The sequence below is a fragment of the Neoarius graeffei genome, chromosome 13, assembly GCF_027579695.1.
Source record: "Neoarius graeffei isolate fNeoGra1 chromosome 13, fNeoGra1.pri, whole genome shotgun sequence".
In the NCBI taxonomy this organism is placed as follows: Eukaryota; Metazoa; Chordata; class Actinopteri; order Siluriformes; family Ariidae; genus Neoarius; species Neoarius graeffei.
The window spans coordinates 38,475,663-38,486,575 of record NC_083581.1 but is presented as its reverse complement, the minus strand read 5'-3'; the positions used below and the strand labels follow the sequence as shown (position 1 = coordinate 38,486,575).

General features: G+C 41.7%; 1 long non-coding RNA gene across 1 annotated transcript; it reads left to right on the top strand.

Annotated features, from left to right (window-relative positions):
• The first annotated feature begins 6,292 nt into the window (after positions 1 to 6,292).
• On the top strand, positions 6,293 to 7,303 carry LOC132896095 (uncharacterized). Its single transcript, XR_009655930.1, has 3 exons — positions 6,293 to 6,380; positions 6,612 to 6,707; positions 7,268 to 7,303. It is a non-coding gene; the product is annotated as an uncharacterized LOC132896095 (long non-coding RNA).
• Positions 7,304 to 10,913: the final 3,610 nt, after the last annotated feature.

Below are 10,913 nucleotides of genomic sequence, written 5' to 3'. Positions count from 1 at the left end.
CAAACAAACAAACAAACCCCACCGAAAACAATACCTTGCCTCCTGGTGGACTCTGTCCCGGGCGAGGTAACAAACAAACAAACAAACAAACAAACCCCACTGAAAACAATACCTCGCCTCCTGGTGGACTCTGTCCCGGGTGAGGTAACAAACAAACAAACAAACCCCACCGAAAACAATACCTCACCTCCTGGTGGACTCTGTCCCGGGCGAGGTAACAAACAAACAAACAAACAAACAAACAAACAAACAAACAAACAAACAAACAAACCCCACCGAAAACAATACCTCGCCTCCTGGTGGACTCTGTCCCGGGCGAGGTAACAAACAAACAAACAAACAAACAAACCCCACCGAAAACAATACCTCGCCTCCTGGTGGACTCTGTCCTGGGCGAGGTAACAAACAAACAAACAAACAAACAAACAAACAAACAAACAAACAAACCCCACCGAAAACAATACCTTGCCTCCTGGTGGACTCTGTCCCGGGCGAGGTAACAAACAAACAAACAAACAAACAAACCCCACCGAAAACAATACCTCGCCTCCTGGTGGACTCTGTCCTGGGTGAGGTAACAAACAAACAAACAAACCCCACCAAAAACAATACCTCGCCTCCTGGTGGACTCTGTCCCGGGCGAGGTAACAAACAAACAAACCCCACCGAAAACAATACCTCGCCTCCTGGTGGACTCTGTCCCGGGCGAGGTAACAAACAAACAAACAAACAAACAAACAAACAAACAAACAAACAAACAAACCCCACCGAAAACAATACCTCGCCTCCTGTGGACTCTGTCCCGGGCGAGGTAACAAACAAACAAACAAACCCCACCGAAAACAATACCTCGCGTCCTGGTGGACTCTGTCCCGGGCGAGGTAACAAACAAACAAACCCCACCGAAAACAATACCTTGCCCCCTGGTGGACTCTGTCCCGGGCGAGGTAACAAACAAACCCCACCGAAAACAATACCTCGCCTCCTGGGCCCTGTACTACGAACGGAAGTTAACCTACCCAGAAGTAACCCAAGGTTCCCCCGCTAAACCGGGGTTGACAAAACCTGGTTATCTTGTTTGGGGTTAAACGGTATGACGCCAGTTATGAAGTTGATTTGTTGAACCTGGTTTAGCCTAATCAGGGTTAATGCGCGTTCACGTTAAAGGGGAGGTTATCAGCGCAAACCATGCCCAGATAGCAGAGGGATGTTGAAACGGCGCCGATTCTTGGTCAGAATGGTCGGTTTCCGTCATAAGTCAGAAAATCAATGCTGAAACGGCGCCGTGAAACGTCGATTTCTCCGCCATCGGAGAAGGTCGATTTATCACTGTTGAATCACCGTGGGTAAAGGTTGATCTGTCGACTGTCAGAGAAGGTCGAATATACGATGTTGAACCATCGTCACTTTTGCCGGCCAGTTTTCAACATTGGTAGGATGAGCAACTAATTGTTCAGAATATAAATTCTGGCCTGTAGCCAGGGGGGATCGGTTCGATCCCCCCCGACACACACGCCCCTCAAGATTACTCAAGATTTATTCATTTGTTCATGTCCGATGAATATACATTGATTCACATTTAAATTTACAATATCAAATCCAGACTAATCAAAAAAGAAAAGTAGACTAAGTGAGGACGAGTTAGAAAAACGGGTTCATTTCTCCTATGTTTATGTTTACACGTTTTGTTCAGACTGCTTTACACCCCAATCCAGTGGGTGGCGGTAATGCCCCCATTAGACCCCTTTCACTGACGTCACCCAAAACCGGAAGTAAACAAACCCTGCGCCATATTGGAAGACCAACAAACTCGTGATTAGGGGGAAATAAAGGCAGCGCGCGGTATGTGAACCCACGAGGCACTTGGTTCATCATAAACCTACAATGGTAAACTTTTGTGCTGTGTTAGGGTGTTCTAACAAAGCTGATGGGAAAGGTGAAAAGAAGTCTTTCTACAGAATACCAGCTGTGATTGAGACAACAAGCAAACCAAGGAGCTTTCTGCCAGGAGACAGAGAGAGGATTTACTGTAAAATACCAAATAATAGCCCGGGCGATTATTTGTCTCAATCACGTAAGAGACCCGGCGCGTATTAGAGACTAGGCGGCTATTTGGAACAGGCGATTAATTCCTTCTTCACAAATACCTTCCCCAAAATCTACCTCAAAACGGGGAAAAAAATCATTCTCAGATAGGCCTACTTTTAACCAGTATAACTTACAGTTTGTTTAGAGTTAGATTACAGATAGCACGGTGCCGACTTCGGGGAATTTTGAAGATGCAGAATGCATCTTCGCATGGCACAGTCGGGGTGGATAAAGGATAAATCACACACCTTTTCCTGTTAATGACTAGTTAAGCGCATGCTTTACAAAATAATCAAGAAACCACACCATTGTCTGTGCGCAGCACTGTGATTTAATTACTCTGCAAAGTTATGGTCACTTGCTATCACCCTCACCCATGCAGCCTCCACCCTTTGCGCTTCGCGATGTCTGTCAATCTGAAATTGCATGGAGGGCGCGACGTTGAAGCAACATAATTAGGGTGCGAAGTGTCAAACCAAAGGGTTTTTTCTTATGCTGAAAAATAAGTGACCTGCAGTGGCTACATACTGTCATCTTGCATCACGTTTCTCTCCAAGACGTCTCCCTATTTGGCCGATATGAGCCTATTCCCCGAGTGAGTTGGTACGGTGGCTCGACCCCATAGAAAACTTAAAGTTCGGATGAAAGTTAGTTGAATAGGTTACTGACTTGTAGGCCTACATGTTGCCTGCCTGACGCGTGCTTCTGCCCAACTTGCACGACAGATTACTTGTTGAAAAGGCCCCTTGGATTAGATTGGCCGCGAGCAGACTGAAATGCATGTTAGAACGCTCTCACCTTTTTTGTAAAGCGTCTTCCAGATCCGAATGGGTAAGGGCAAGTGAAATGGTATAAGGTCTTTAATAAAACTCAGTGTGTGCTATGACGCATGCATTCGGCAATTTAGGTCGTTTAACAGAAGCAGCAGTCCAACCTTGGAAACCCGCAGTCCTCAATGTCACCACACACGCTGGCTTTCGTTGGGTATACCCAAAGGGGTGGATAAGACATCTGTCAAAAGTTACGGAGTTGCATTCCTCAAGAAATATTACGGTAGACCAAGATTATAACATTGAAATGGCATGTTTATTATCACATAACAAAATGTTGTAAACAGTATTATAGAAATAATTTCATTCATTCATTCATTCATTCATATTGTTTCGGTAGAAAACTATGCAATGCAAAATCGTTTAAACACCAGAAAACCAGAAAAGTGCTGGGCCTCAAGATTCTAGATAGAACGTTCGGACGCTTTTTTTTTTTTAGACCCCGGCGAGTATTCGGAACCGCCCTTTATTTGTCACAACACACGCGTACACCCGGCCGTTAAAGGGAACTCGGCGGTTAATTGGAACTCGGCTATTATTTGGTATTTTACGGTAGTTGCTTTATGCAGAGCGGATCTGAATACTTCAAGTCTATTTTGTTACTGGTAAGTCACTAGGCTAGAGTGTTGTAGAACATTTTTTTAAATGTCTAAATTAGAAGATTTGAAGTGTGCTCGTGTATTTGGGGGGTACGGGAGTAGGGGGCCAGATGAAGTCCACCTTTGGGGAAAAAAGATTCCCCCCCCCCCCCCCCCCCCAATGCTGGCTACGGGCCTGAAATTGCCACTGTTTGTCTTATCCTGCTTACACATAGATACGAGTAAATGATATAAGTATAAGTGATAATGATAAGTAAATGATAAAAAAAGAACAAAAAACCAGTTTACTTTCTTAACTCAGCAATGGATTTGACCTTCTATCTTTGAAAGTTTTTTTGCAAATAACTTAACATTTCCAAGATGATCATAAATTAATTCTAAGAAGATTGAAAGTGTTACAAAACCTGCATCTTATACCTAACTGGTGGGAATGGTGGTGTTACAACTTATCCTGGTGTTACTTTCATACCCGGTGTCTCTCATCTCTGTTGTATTGACTTTCATTTCAAGGCATGATATAAAAAAGGGCCAGTACGTATACGTAGCGATATGTCGTTGGATGTCCCACGCTGTCCCATAATGCAGTGCAATTACCACTGCTGTTTACTGGATGACGTCATTTTCGTTATATACCTGGGTGCACGTGAAACTCCCACACCACTCGGTTGGATCGCGACTCTTGTGGATCGGCCTGCTGTTACGCTTGGACCATTGAAACAACATTGAGAAAAACACTGGACCACGCTACATTTTCATTCATCCCTGGACATCTGGTACGTACCATTACTCAGTCACTATTAATAAAGGGAATTTCGAATACAATTTCAAGCAGTTTAAGAAGTTATGATGAACTTCAGTCATATCATGCGTTGGAGAAATTTCCCTCAACTAGTATCCATTTGAAACAACAACAATGCAGATGCATTATTCAATCGAAAAACGAGTCGAAGTAGTTGTCTTGTTGGAGTGAAAACTTAGTGTTGGTGTGAAAACTTAGCGTTTAAATCGAGCATGTAGGCCTAGGTCGCATGTCGTTTTGAGCTGACCTGTTCTTTTGTGTAGCCTCATTATTGTCTCATTATTGTCTTCATGCTACATTTTATTCTATCAGGTGTCTACCTTAGCCCTTTGTGGAGGAACCGACGTAGGGGTCACAGTGAGGCGGACGCTGCGTAGCCTCCTGGTCAACAGCTTGGCCAGCCAATTTAACTGGGCTGGAAAGGGGGAAAAAACTGCGTTTAAGGACACCAAGATCCATGATGTCCTGTTTGGTAGGTTATGCATGTGCACAAAGCTGTAAAAGAGGGTAAAATAGTAAGCTGTCGCAAGTACTTGCACACTACTTCTAAACGTTCTTTGATAACTCCTTCACTAACTGTAACATTACGATTATAACGACAACGACAAACATATTGTGAAAAATGCAAAGGATTAAAAAGGATTAAGAAACTCACCAGGCGCCTTACTCAGAAAAAGCAGGTGTGCAGGCAAGTCCAGGGAGGCTGACTGAGTGACGAATGGTCCGGTAGTGGCATTTCTATTTCCGCTTTGTGTCAATGGGGAAATTAAAATGTTTTTTTTTTTTAAATCCCGTTTAAATTGTCACAAGATTCACATCTATGGTTTCTGATTTTTACATATATTTTCTGTACTAGTACCATTACTTGCCACCTACCACTAGAGTGTGACGTGCATAGTCTTAACAACTCAAACTTTAACAATTATCACCATGCAAAGTCTCAATGTTGTTTTGTTCTTTTTCTTTCAGATGCTCTACAAAAGCAGCTGCCAGGGAGCACACACGCTGCTTTTAGTGACGCAATCAAGAAGTGGCTTAAGTACACTGTAAAAAATGAACTCTGATTTTCGTGGAATTTTAGTAAATTTAATAAAGAAAAACTGTTAATTTCACAAAAAAAAATCAATATACTCTATTTTGAACAAAAGTTGATTAAACTTACTTGAATAAAATAAAATTAGACAGGGATTCATTTATTTAACTAAATTAACACATTTTAAAGAAGCTTGTCTACTTCATAGAAGCTGTATTGAATCGAGCTCATTTTTAAAGAGTAGGATGAAAATGCACTGCATTGCGTGTGAGGAATCATACTCATTTTTAAGAAGTAGAAGCTACTATTTCCGGTCTGTGCAGTTCACTTTCCGCCAAACCCATGCGCGGGCATTCGCTCTTTCTGAAGGAGACACGTTGGTGGCAGGTCGCACATTTAGCGAGACGTTTGGACGTCTGTTTTGCTTCTTGAATCTTCCGAGGTAAGTTGTAAGATACTTTTGGCATGATATGTAACATGTAAACTGCCGTACTTTGCCTTCCAAGATATTAATGGCATTTTGGCTGGTAGGGGTGGATATTGATAAACGACTAGCTGTCGTGGTCGTCAGTTGATAAAGTTAGTGTGAGGAACAATGGCGTGATTTTACCGTTTACGTGTGTAATCATTTGATTTTCATAGAGGCAAGGGTCATGTCAGAAAAACGGAATGATGTTTACTGGTGCTTCATTTTACACCGTCGTTTCGTTGTGAACTAGCTATGCTAGTCTAGGTGGACTAGCCACAGACACGTTTTAAAGCATGCTGGGTTTATTTAAAATGGTATAATAGTGTTGCAAAAACACAAATGGTGTGTGCTTTAAGAATATTTGACCGCTAACTTGTATGGTAAATCAATAGTAGTTAGCAGACTAGTGCAATCCGGTGAGATGAGACGAGACTCATCGGTGAGTTCTCCGATGAGAACTTTAACTTGCTTCAACTACACACCAAGGCTCCTGGGTCTCTTCCAGAGCAAAGGAGGGGCCTTAGGGGAAAGACTCAAGGCTAATATGAGCCGTCTTTTTGAGGTAATGCATTTACTGATGCTAAAACCAATTGACTCATTGTTAGTCCAACATGCATCGCAGTCATACTCATTTCTCCAAAACGTATGAGTTTATAAGTGTGATATATTCACTTGTAAACAAAGTTTTTGGAGATTCAACACAGGATGGAAAGGAATGTTGTGACAAATTGAGTATTCTGCTCTGAGTGTTTCAGTGGTCCTTATACAAAGAATTATGTGACTATCTTTGCAGGATCCCAACAACATTGACCTCAGGAGAGAAGTGGTCATCTTATCCCTGATTGACTACCTGGGAGAAGAAAAAAAGGCACTGATAAAAGAATACCACGTAAGTGACCTAACATACATTCACAAAGTTTATTACACATCCTCAGTTCGGAATACTTAAGTTTGCACTGGGTAATACCTTTTTTTCTATAGCACACCACCCAAGTAGATCCAGTTTTTCGAGCTCACACCTCTCACAGATACAGACAAATTGAAAAACAAACGCAAAGCTTTGAAGGTGCAGTGTGTAATATTTTTAGTAGTTTATTTCCAGAATTAATGCCACCCATTCACAAATGCTACTGAAAAATGTTAATGTTTTATCACTTAGTCTCAAATCAATGACTTGAAGGTGAATGCAGCCACTGAACTAGTTCATTGAACCTATTTGAGACAGATCTGCGTTGAGCTCCTTTTTATTATCTGCACTCAACAGAATAACTAGTTAGAAATGCAAGTCCCTCTACTGTGTTGTGGACCTGTTTGAGTTTTATCTGAGTTGCTCTGGGTTTTCTTTTCAGTAGAAGTATTGTACATCATATTGCTTAATTCTGAGAATAACACTTTGTTTTTGTTTTGTTTGTTTGTTTGTTTGTTTGTTTGTTTGTTTGTTTTTTGTAGTCAGAAGACCTGGCCCAAGAAGACCAGCAAGTGATGAAAATCTGTGTTGTCACAGATGAGGTTGGCATTGTCCTAGAAGGTGTAAGGGTGATGCGTGGCTTGGGAAACATAGCAAGTGCATGCTCTGCTCTTCTTGGCCTTACCTATGCTCTGAATCTGAGCTATCCCAAGGAACTTAAACATACGTTTGAGACCTTTCAAAAAATCTTTCTTGAAGTGGAGGAGGGGAAGCTTTCAGGGAAACTACATTCCCTGAAAAACAAACTGAAGTAATTGAAGAGTTCAAATGCAAAACCCTCTAAAAGCCATTACAAAATTTAAATAGCATTTTCTCATTCAGATTTATAGAAATTAAAACTTAATTTATAGAAACACAGCATGTTTTTGGAATCCCACCAAAAAGGCACTTGGGGAGTTTTGCATCTGAAATCTTCAATTGTTTCAACAGCATATATATCAGCATGTTAGGGTTCAATCCAGCGAACCATGGCTAAATAAATTTGAGACTCATTTCCCTGTTTTTTGAATTTGATGCCAATATCCACATTTAAGCCATTTTACACTTCAGTGTATCTTCAGTTGTTCATTGTTGACGCTATGCTGCTTTCCTGCAACAAAACACTGATCACCGCCAGTAAACACACGCGCACACACACACACACACACACACACACACACACACACACACACACACACACACACACACACACGCCATAACGTGTTTGGGGAATGTAAAAAATTAGAGACCAATTCTGTTTGAAAATTAGAGAAAAAACAGAATGATTTAACCCCCACCAGCAAAACAGAACTGCGCCCACACACACGATCAAGAGATGAAAGCGATGGGTAACGATGCTGATGAGTGTGGTGTGATAGAACATATTTGATCAATTTATGCCACAGGGAGAGAGCTGCACAACTCTGTACAACTTCTTTTTCAGTTCAGGTTTCAGTTTCAGCTTCAAAATGTCCCTGGTACTGTTAATGTTCTTACAAGACGAGGCCTTGGATATTTTTTTTCCCCTTTTGTTTGGCATATTGGACCATAGGGGACCAGTGCTAAATAAATTGGTGACACATTTCCTTTTTTTCATACCTAGGTATTTCCTTTTTTTCATACCTACCTACAAATGTGCCATTTTACACGGCTATGTACAACTTTTTTTTTCCAAGAACTTTTCACTTCAGTTTTCAGTTTCGCATTTAACCTGCTACTGTTAAGACATTATTATTCTTACAAGCCAAGGCCTTGGCTAGGTTTTCTTCTGTCAGGCATATTGTAACTCTAGCGATCCAGTGCTAAATATATTGGTGACACATTTCCTTTTTTTTTAATTAATGAGAAGAAATGAGAAGAAATGAGAAGAAATAAGAAAAATAAGATAAATAAGAAATTCAGTTGGTCCATGTTAAGTTTGTTTCACAGTTAACCAGCTACCGTTTAGCTTTGATGGTACACCAAGCAAATGTTGGTTCTGTACAACTTCAATTTTAAAATAATGTTCAGTTGTACTTTCACTTGAAAGTAAAATAAAAGGCATAAAACGCATAACAGCGTGGTCTCCTTTCTTATGTTTATCTAGCAATTCTGATATTGAAATGAAACAAAATTAAGCAATATTAATTACATTACTGGGTAAGATACCTTAAATATAAAGTACATTTAAGCAAATACATAATAAAATTCTACCTACATATAAGTTGTTACACCTACTCATTGTTTTTAATCTTACTTAAAAAAAATTAAGAACTCATTTTTAGTGGGTAAATCTATTTGATCACTTTTTTAAAGTAAATTTACTTAAAATTCAAGAAAGTAATATCTACTCATTTATAATGCGTGTAAATAGCTGCCTCACTTTTTTTTAAGTAGATTGGGTGATTCATTTTTTACAGTGTATGCGCCAGAGAGAGAGGGAGGGATGAGGAGATGTGAGGTAGGGTGGCATTTAGAAACCCATAGCCTACTGCTGACTTTCTTTATCAATGCTGCATCAAATTAATTTTGGTTATGTTTTTCTGTTTCCATGTACAGGTGTCTGCGCCGCAGGAGGAATAGGCCACAATTATAAATTATAAATAAATCATAAAATGTTTCTAAGAACTTGTTCAAGTGTGTTCTGTTCCTTATAAATGTTAAAAGTTATGCCTCATTAGATAGCTTGACAAACATTAGGAGAGGTGCATTGTTGCATGCATTTTTATATCCTGTTGTACATAAAACAGGACGTAGCCTACGCACATTGATATAAATTAAGTTTCACTTTCATGGTTGAAGTATGCATGTGTGTGTGTTCATCCTAGGCAAGAGCCCCGATGCTTTATTGTTAGCTAGTTTAATTTAGCCTGTTTTGCTTAATTGGTAGCCTTCCTGTTGTAAGGGAGACCGGGTATGGTTGTAACACATTTTTCTTCAGCACATAAAACGCTAGTTACGAATGTAACTGTGGTTCTATGAATGCCGGATGACCGCCAGAGGCGGCACAGCCTGTGGATGATATCCTTCGCGTAGCGCAAGTCGAGACTTATACCAACAAAGAAGTCGCGATGACGTACCTCATGCATAAGAGGCACTGCAGCACGTCATTCGTCCTCGGAAAACTTCTCGCGGTTGCGATGTCCGAGTGACTGGGAACTCTGGCGGTCATCCGGCATTCATAGAACCACAGTTACATTCGTAACTAGCGTTCTATTTCATGCCTCCTGACCGCCAGAGGCGGCACAGCCTGTGGATGACTAATACCAGCACTGTCATGAGGACGAGTATGTCAATCCATAATTGAAAGAATGGCAGGCCCAAGGCTTGTAGGTGATGCCACATTTACCCTATAAAACCTGGTGAATGTTGAAGGGCCAGACCATGTTGCTGCTGCACAGATGTCAGATAGCGGGGTTCCCCTCAGAGCTGCCCATGAGGTAGCCAAGCTCCTGGTGTTGTGGCACATTACACTGCCCACTGGTAGGGAATCAGCTGACTTGTGTGCAAGGGAAATCACCTCGCAAACCCAATGTGAGAGGCGCTGTTTAGATACAGGCGAGCCAATTGCACCACCTCCATAAGTGACAAACAGTTGGTCTGACCGTCTCGTGGCTTCGGTCCGAGACACATAGTGCCTCAAGGCTCGCACAGGGCATAGGTCTAGACGGTCCTCATAAGAAGCAAGCTCAATGGATTGGTTAATAAAGGATGGAGATAGAACCTTCGGCAGAAAGGCTGGGTTTGGCCATAGCGTAACGCCAGATAGATTTGGTCCCCATCTCATACAATCTGGGCTGACTGAGAGTGCGTGTAACTCACTCACACGTTTTGCCGAGACCATAGCTAAGAGAAAAACGGTCTTCAAGGAAACCCATCTCATGTCCGCTTCAGCCAATGGTTCGAAAGGGGCCTGGCACAGAGAGTCTAGTACGCGATGCAAATCCCACTGAGGGCTGCGAGGGGCTCTGTAGGGGTGGAGGTGTCTAGCGCCCCTAAGAAAGTTGCGGATGAGACTATGTGCACCAATAGTCGCACCCTCCACTTTATCATGCCTCGCAGAGATAGCTGCTACATAGACTTTCACGGTAGATGGGGATTTACCCTCATCAAGCAGTTTCTGTAGAAACTTGAGCAGTACGGGTATAGGACAACCCGTGGGAGAAACGC